Raw genomic sequence first — 9,773 nt, 5'->3', positions numbered from 1 at the left:
TAATTATTAACAATGTGAATGTATAGCCATGCAGCCGCGAATAGAACCACTGTTACAGATAAACACAGGCCATAAATAATGGTAGTAGGTGAATGGTAAAATGGTAAAAACTGTAGTAGGTTATTATAGGTGGTGAATGTGAATAATTAGACAGAGCAGCCCACACCACTGATAGTTTTAAACTGTTGATGTAGTGTCTATGTATGGATAAGAAAAAACCATTAAAATAAATAAAAGTAAAGTTTTAGCTAATAAAAACAGCACATGATCCAAAGACGTATTTAGTTCCAGCTGGACCATCAATTAGCTTGCTAAAATTTGGTCAGTTTTGGCCCCGTGACAGCCCAAATAAGTGAAGTGTGCAGTGATTCTAAGAGCGACGCCTGCCATCTGCATGTGATACTGACTCACAGTATTATTTCACTACCAAAGCAGACTCCCTATGCGTATTACTGCAAGGCACAGTTTGACCCTGACCCACTTAGACCCTTATTGCCCCCCCCCCCCCAAAGTGTGGAATTAAAGGATGTGGGTTTATCATTTATTTTTTCCGCACCTTAGATGGTACATTGTTTTTAATATTTTTGTGATCATGTTTGGATATGAGTAAACTTTTGGTACTTAGGCTACTTTTACACTAGCGTTCGGGGCTCCGCTTGTGAGTTCTGTCTGAAGGCTCTCACAAGCGGCCCCGAACGCATCCGTACTGCCCCAATGCATTATGAGTGGATGCAGATCCACTTAGAATGCATCAGTCTGGCACCGTTTGGTCTCCGCTCAGCAGGCGGACACCCGAACACTGCAAGCAGCGTTCGTGTGTCCGCCTGGCCGTGCGGAGGCAAACGGATCCGTCCAGACTTACAATTTAAGTCAATGGGGACGGATCCATTTGAAGTTGACACAATGTGGCTCAATTTAAAACGGATCCATCCACCATTGACTTTCAATGTAAAGTCTGGACGGATCCGTCTGACTAACTTTCACACTTAGAATTTTTTCTGAAATATAATGCAGACGGATCCGTTCTGAACAGGTCCCATCGTCTGCATTATAGGAGCGGATCCGTCTGTGCAGACACCAGACGGATCCGCTCCGAACGCAAGTGTGAAAGTAGCCTTAAAGGGTTTCTACCACTTGCAGATCACATATTTGGTGATCAGACACTAGCGATCCGCTAGTGTCTGATGTAGCTTACAAGCTAATTATTACCTTAATCCGTTCGGCCCATACCTCAAAAAAAGCACTTATATCTTTATGCAAATGAGCCTCTAGGTGCTATGCAGGCGTTTTTCCAGCACCTAGAGGCTCCGTCTACCTTGCAGTTTGCCGCCCATCGCCTCGCTCCAGCACGCCCATCTCTTACCGTATTCGATCCTCCCCCTGCTTCAGCCTTCAGAAATCCCGCGCCTGCGCCGTTCGTCGCGGCATTCGGAGGCATTCGGCGCAGGCGCAGTGAATGTCTGACCGCTCCGTGCTCAGACATTTCCACTGCGCCGATGTCATCGGCGCAGGCGCAGTGGAAATGTCTGAGCACGGAGCGGTCAGACATTGACTGCGCCTGCGCCGAATGCCGCGACGAACGGCGCAGGCGCGAGATTTCGGAAGGCAGAAGCAGGGGGAGGATCGAATAGAGTTGAAGATGGGCGTGCTGGAGCGAGGCGCTGGGCGGCAAACTGCAAGGTAGACGGAGCCTCTAGGTGCTGGAAAAACGCCTGCATAGCACCTAGAGGCTCATTTGCATAAAGATATAAGTGCTTTTTTTGAGGTATGGGCCGAACGGATTAAGGTAATAATTAGCTTGTAAGCTACATCAGACACTAGCGGATCGCTAGTGTCTGATCACCAAATATGTGATCTGCAAGTGGTAGAAACCCTTTAATGATGTGATTTTTTTGGGTGTTCTCTATCTTTTCATTTGCCTTTTTGTTATATATTGTGGAAGTCTCCGAAAAGGGGCATGGTTCATTCATCATTATTTACACCTTTCACCCATTATTTACAAATGTACCATTATTTAGGAAACTTGAGAAAATACTGACTAAAATCTACAGCTGCTCTGATCTGCTGTAGATTTCATTTCGGCACACACGGAATCGGAGGAGGCAGTTGATTTTTGACAAGGCCTGTCCCTCATAATTTTACTTGCCTCCTTTGCCAGTGCAGGACATATCAAGGCCAGTGTGCGCTTGAATGAATTCACTAATACTGACTACTACATCTGTGATACACAAACACCGAGCGCATTGACTTTCACAGCACAACTCATCCCACGCTGCCACATAATAATCCTCCTCTCACTGATGCTATGCTTATGGCAGTTTCAATCGAATTACAAAAGAATAATAATGGGGAATACAATTGCAATAGAGCAGGATGCGGGGTATACACACTGACGCTAAATTAAGCAATGGCTGGGGCAGGTGGATAATAGTCTGTATTTTGTCTGTGACGCCAATTGCAGCGTGCGCAGGGTACTGACACAGGGCCCTTCAAAGGTGTTATAACGCACGTCCCAGTTCAGGAATGCCAGAGTGGTGTAATGTCTCTGTATGGTTGTGGTAATTGTGTCAACGGTTTCTCCTACCTGGGTATGGCTGGACTCCTGGCTCCTAGCTCATTTGCAATAAATTGAGTGTAGTGCTAGTTGGAGTAATAGAGGGATTTTGTAGCAGAAATTGATATCCAGACCTTTGGCAAAGTTCAAACTCATCCTTACTGATTGTAACTTTCATCCAAGCAAGATACAGCTTTTGTCTTAGGTCCCAGCAGGCTTTCAGCAATGGTTGGCAGGAATTTATCTTCTGCTCTATCAACCGGGAGCTTGCAGGAAAGGACATCTGCTTTGTAGCTCTAAACTGTGGCAGGAATTTGGCTTCTGCACTTTCTATCTTCTGCTGTAGACTAGTTGAGGAGGAATGTGGCTTCTCCTGGGTCTCTGGACTTTACTCACTGTTATGTTCTCAGGGTATGCTTTCTTCTTGGAACTGGAGTTTGTCTGCTTGCTTCATCCAGCTGAGGCTGCAGGGCTCAGGCTGGGGATTTGATTAATGTCTCAGTCGAGACAAGATCCTGGCTTTCTTCTCTATCTCAGGGAGCTCCTAACATGCACACCCTACCCCTAGCAGGGGGTGGGCTACACTCCCCTAACTTCCTTCCCTCCCCATGCTGGAGGATGTGGGCACATTACATTGCTGCCACCTGCTGGTGAACATGGAAAATGACAATGATTAGATTTAACAAGATTTATGCACATTTGTGAATGACATAATGCAAAATCACATCAGATGACAAGGCAGAGTCTCCTAACAGATTGCAGTGGGGCAGAAGAGTTTAGTAACACAACTCTGGGGTGTTACACAATTAACAAATTAGAAAATCTATCACCAGATATATTTTTACCATAAAATGAGGCACTGTAAAGCCTATGAGTTAATATCTCACAGTCTGCCGGCAGAACTGTGTAGCAGGATACAATGCCTGAAAATACAGTCTTTGCTATGGTTTTATGGTGAACGAAAAACACAGGTGTAATTTTTTCTTCATGGACAACAATGCGGTTGCATCATTAAGAAATGGCTGCTGGAGACTGGGGTACCTCAAATGGAGTAGCCTGCACTAGTCTCCAGACCTGAATCCCATTGAAAACCTATGGGATCAGCTGAGTTGCCATGTAGAGTCTCGGAACTCTGTACCCCAGAACCTCTGTGACATGAGGGCCGCTCTTCAAAAAGAGTGAGATGCCATGCCTCAGCAGACAATAAGTCGACTTGTGAACAGCATGAAAAGTTGTTGTCAAGCTGTAATTGATGCTCAAGGCCACATGACAAGTTTTTGAGACATTGACATTTTTTGTGGGGGTATACAGGGCCGTCTTTAATATTGATTGGACCCTGGGGAAAAATTTACTTGGGCCCCCTGGATCCCGCCTTCCCACACCCTTGCATGCAATCAAGGCCTCCACCACAACACACACAAAAACTCCACACACCTGGTAGAGTCCAGTGAATGACTGTAAATACTTCCAGTTCTGAAGACTCCAGCAGCTCAGGATCAGTGCTCTGGGCAGCTGGGCTCAGCCTGCAAGTGGGAACTGCTCTGCAGGAAGGAGACCGGGGCTCACCCTAGCGTTACAGTGCACCCCAGCACCCCACAGTATGCAGTATAGCACCATATAGTATACAGCACCCCACAGTATACAGTATAGCACCCCACAGTATACAGCACCCCACAGTATGCAGTATAGCACCCCACAGTATACAGCACCCCACAGTATGCAGTATAGCACCCCACACTATACAGCACCCCACAGTATGCAGTATAGCACCCCACAGTATACAGCACCTCACAATATACAGTAGAGCAGTATAGCACCCCACAATATACAGAACCCCACAATATACAGCACCCCAAACTATATACTATACAGCACCCCACACTATACAGCCCCGCACAGTATACAGCACCCCACAGTATACAGTACAGCAGTATAGCACTCCACAATATACAGCACCCATGGTATATAGCACCTCACAGTATACAGCACCCCAAACTATATAGAATACAGCACCCATGGTAAACAGCACCCCATAGTATACAGTAGAGCAGTATAGCACACCACAATATACAGAACCCCACAATATACAGCACCTCACAGTATATAGCACCCCAAACGATATACTATACAGCACCCTACAGTATACAGCACCCCACAGTATACAGTACAGCAGTATAGCACTCCACAATATACAGCACCCATGGTATGCAGCACTTCAAACTATACAGAATACCACACCTTACTGTATACAGCACTCCGCAGTATACAGTAGAGCAGTATAGCACACTACAATATATAGTAGGGCAGTACAGGGCTCCAGATGGCGACCAAAATGGTCGCCAATGCGACTTAGAATTTACAAATGGCGACAAGACTTTTTAGTCTTGTCGCCATTTGCGACTAGACCCTCCGCGGCAGCTCTGCAGCTAGAACAGCAACGGGCACAGGAGCTGATAGTTCTCTGCCCCGTTCTTCTCAGTCTCCGTCAGCTCGGTCACAGCACACAGAGCCGCTGGCAGCAGGGAGGGGAGGGGCTGGGGAGGAGTGTAATCTGATCCTAGAGTGGAAGCTGCTTCTGCCAGCCCCTCCCTTCCCCGCCCACCAACCAATCAGAGCTGAGGCAAGGCAAGCAGTAGCAGCTCTGAGTCACTGACAAGTACAGGGAGAAAGAATCGAATGAGTCACAGGTGAAAAGAACTAAAGATCCGACTTAGTGACTCATTCGATTCTTTCTTAGACTCCCTGTACAGTGTGCCCAACACCCCAGTATAAGAAACATTGGTGGCACAGTGTGCCCCCCCCCCCCAACACCCCAGTATAAGAAACATTGGTGGCACAGTGTGCCTCTCCCAACACCCCAGTATAAGAACCATTGGTGGCACAGTGTGCCCTCCCCCAACACCCCAGTATAAGAAACATTGGTGGCACAGTGTGCCCTCCCCCCAACACCCCAGTATAAGAAACATTGGTGGCACAGTGTGCCCCCTCCAACACCCCAGTATAAGAAACATTGGTGGCACAGTGTGCCCCCCCAACACCCCAGTATAAGAACCATTGGTGGCACAGTGTGCCCCCCCCAACACCCCAGGATAAGAAACATTGGTGGCACAGTGTGCCCCCCCCAACACCCCAGGATAAGAAACATTGGTGGCACAGTGTGCCCCCCCCCCCCCCAGTATAACAAACATTGGTGGCACAGTGGGAAGTGCCAATGAGGGTTAAAAAAATAATTTAAAAAAATTAACTCACCTCCTCCAGTTGATGGTGTAGCTGCCAATCTCCTGTTCTTTCTTGAGGACCTGTGGTGATGTCACTGAGCTCATCACATGGTCCACCATGTGATGTCACCACAGGTCCTTTGACAGGTCCTGAAGAAAGAACAGGAGACGATCAATTGGAGGAGGTGAGTTAAATTATTATTATTTTTTTAACCCTCATTGGCACTGCCCACTGCGCCACCAATGTTTATTATATTGAGGGGGGCACACTGCGCCACCAATGTTTATTATATTGAGGGGGGCACACTGCGCCACCAATGTTTATTATACTGGGGTGTTGGGGGTGCACTATGCCACCAATGTTTATTATACTGGGGTGTTGGGGGGGGGGGGTGCGCACTGCGCCACCAATGTTTCTTATATTGGGGGGGCACACTGCGCCACCAATGTTTATTATACTGGGGTGTTGGGGGGGTGCACTACGCCACCAATGTTTATTATATTGGGGGAGCACACTGCACCAACAATGTTTATCATACTGGGGTGATGGGGGGGCGCACTGCGCCACCAATGTTTATTATATTGACCCTCTACTATGCATACTGTATTCTGAATGCTATTATTTTCCCTTAGAACCATGTTATAAGGGAAAATAATACAGTGAATAGACTTTCATCCTAGCAACCATGCGTGAAAATCGCACCGCATCCGTACTTGCTTGCGGATGCTTGCGATTTTCACGCAGCCCCATTAGCTTCTATGGGGCCTGCGTTGCGTGAAAAACGCACAACATAGAGCATGCTGCGATTTTCACGCAGCGCACAAGTGATGTGTGAAAATCACCGCTCATGTGCACAGCCCCATAGAAGTGAATGGGTCCGGATTTAGTGCGGGTGCATTCCGGTATTTTGAATGCCAGATCTGGCACTAATACATTCCTATGGGAAAAAATGCTGGATCCGGCATTCAGGCAAATCTTCAGTATTTTTCACCGGAGATAAAACCGTAGCATGCTGCGGTTTTATTTTTTGCCTGATCAGTCAAAATGACTGAACTGAAGACATCCTGATGCATCCTGAACGGATCGCTCTCCATTCAGAATGCATGGGGATGAAACTGATCAGTTCCTTTCCGGTATAGAGCCCCCAGGACGGAACTCTATGCTGGAAAAGAAAAACACTAGTGTGAAAGTACCCTAAAATATTAAGTTTAAATCCCCCCTTTCCCAATTGCGCGGTATTGAGTATCGCAATACTTTTTTATGGTGATAAAAGCGAATCAAAATTTTGGTATCAAAACAACCCTATGCCGATCTGATCGGAGTAGCGTTGTCACGATACCAAAGTTTTGATTCGGTTTCGATTTGGCGACTAAAAATTTGATTTGGCTCCTAAATTTTTCAGTTCAGGAGCCAATGGCTACCAGGAATTTTTTTTAGTCTGGAGCACTGCAGTATAGCCCCCCACAATATACAGCACCTGACTGTATGCAGTATACAGCACCCCAAACTATACAGAATACAGCACCTCACAGTATACAGCACCTCACAGTATACAGCACCCCACAGTATACAGTAGAGCAGTGTAGCACCCCACAGTATACACCCCACAGTATACAGCAGAGCAGTATAGCACTCCACAGTATACAGAACCCCCAAATATGCAGCCCCCCACAGTATAAAGCACCCCACAGTATACAACATACCACAGTATACAGCACCCCACAGTATACAGTAGAGCAGTATAGCACACCACAATATACAGCACCCCATAGTATACAGCACCTCACAGTATACAGTAGAGCAGTATAGCACCCCACAGTATACAGCACCCCCAAATATACAGCCCACCACAGTATACAGCACCCCATAGTATACAGTAGAGCAGTATAGCACCCCACAGTATACAGCACCCCACAGTATGCAGCCACTGTTGTTGGCTTTTGTTTCAATAAAGAGATGAGGAAATCACCATTGCATGCTTCTACTTAAATGCCCTACTTTCATAATATAATATCACTGTAGTGTGAACTTTTTAAGTTTTCCATAAATTTCACCTGAAAGACAAATATCTCTAGTGTATATAGTCATTAATAGAATGTATTTTGTAGAAAATTATTTTCTAGAAATCATGTTCTATAATTCATACAGACTGCTCAAAAGATATGAATGTATTTTACTTGCCAAACTTTTTAAGAAGATTCCTAGCCAACCAATAAGACCACAGATTTCAGCTAAGTATAGTTAAGGTACTAAACATACTCCTGGTAATATTAGACTGATGACAGTGCTCACTCTCTATGCCAGTAGATTCACTGTCCTTATATGATCCTAAAAGTGTTCTAGCCTTCTAAATCCAGTTTGTACATGAACGAGACATGGGATTTTACTTACAGGGATTATATCTGTGCATCCCAACAAGGCTCTAATAGTTAAAATGTCATTATCATCTACAGGTGAAACTCAAATAATTAGTTGCATTTATTTCAGTAATGCAACTTAAAAGGTGAAACTAACATATGAGATAGATTCATTACATGCAAAGTGAGATATTTCAAGCCTTTATTTGTTATAATTTGGATGATTATGGCTTACAGCTTATGAAACCCCAAATTCTAAATTTTGAGGTACCCTTTGCTCAGGGGGTATGGATTAATTAGCTGACTAGAGTGTGACACTTTGAGCCTAGAATATTGAACCTTTTCACAAAATTCAAATTTTAAGCTGCATTAATACATTGCATGATATTCAAATTTTTCGAGTTTCACCTGTAGTAAAAAGATTTGGTTTGTAACACAAGCCTTTCAGGTGGCCACACACTTTAGCTCAATATGTTGAACCAACAAAGCTTGGTTAGATCTGCTAATGTGTATAGGGGTATCCAGACCATTCTCATGCAGCAAATGTTGGGAGAAAGACTGCTTGGAACATTGAATTTCAACATACTCTGACTTTGTTCTCAGTTGATTTACACTGAACCAAGCCAAACTTTTCAGTATGTTAACCTCTTGGGAACATATGACGTACCGGTACGTCATGGTGTCCTTGAACTTAAGGACACATGACGTACCGGTACGTCATGTGTAGTTCCGATCATCGCAGCGTGGCGGGCGGTGATCGGAACTGGGTGCCTGCTAAAATCAATCAGCAGGCACCCTGGGACAATGCGCGGGGGGTCCTGTGACCCCCCAGAATCAGCGATCGCGGCAAACCACAGGTAAATTCAGACCTTTGCTGCGTTTCTGGGTTATTCGGGTCTCTGGGGACCAGATAACCCGGAGCAGGATGGCGATTGGTGGTGTGATAATACACCACCAATCACGATCCTGCAATCCTGAGAGATGATGGCTGCAGGGCGGGTGGGAGGTTCAAATTATTGCAGCGCTTCTCTCCTCCTCCTTTCTGTGTCCGGGAGCGAGGAGCCTGCAATCGGATCTCCAGAGCCAGCACCCCCATCTGTGCCCAGCACTCCCTTCTGACCCTCCATAGTGCCATCTGGCACTCAAAGGTATTTAGGGAAAGGTTAGGGACAGATTAGGTAAGGGATATTCAGGGAAAGTTTAGTGAGAAAAAAAAAAGAGTTTTAACTGTTGCATCACCTCAATCGGGTGTCTGGGGTCCACAGCACGGCTGTGTGACCCTAGACCCCCAGGGGTGCTGCATCTTGCCCCCTGCCCCCCCTTCCCCCATTTTATGGGGCACAAGCAGTTTATTTTTTTCTGCGTACGCAATCTTAGCGTCCGGCCACTGTTAGCGCATCGCACACCCCAACTCTGATCAGCGAGTTTGAATTTATTTATTTTTTCACATTTTTTGGCCTTTTATTTTTTCAGGTTTTTTTTAGATCAAAGTCTGCACCCGTGCCCCCAAACACATGCACACTAAAAAAATATTTCCACACACACACATACACTCCCCTATGGCCCACCGGATATTTTTGGCTGAGGAGGCATACGCCCAGCTTGCCTTTCACTCCAAGAGCCCCAGTGAGGATGAGGATGAC

Source organism: Bufo gargarizans, chromosome 4, assembly GCF_014858855.1.
Source record: "Bufo gargarizans isolate SCDJY-AF-19 chromosome 4, ASM1485885v1, whole genome shotgun sequence".
Classification (NCBI taxonomy): Eukaryota; Metazoa; Chordata; class Amphibia; order Anura; family Bufonidae; genus Bufo; species Bufo gargarizans.
This window is presented reverse-complemented; position numbering follows the sequence as displayed.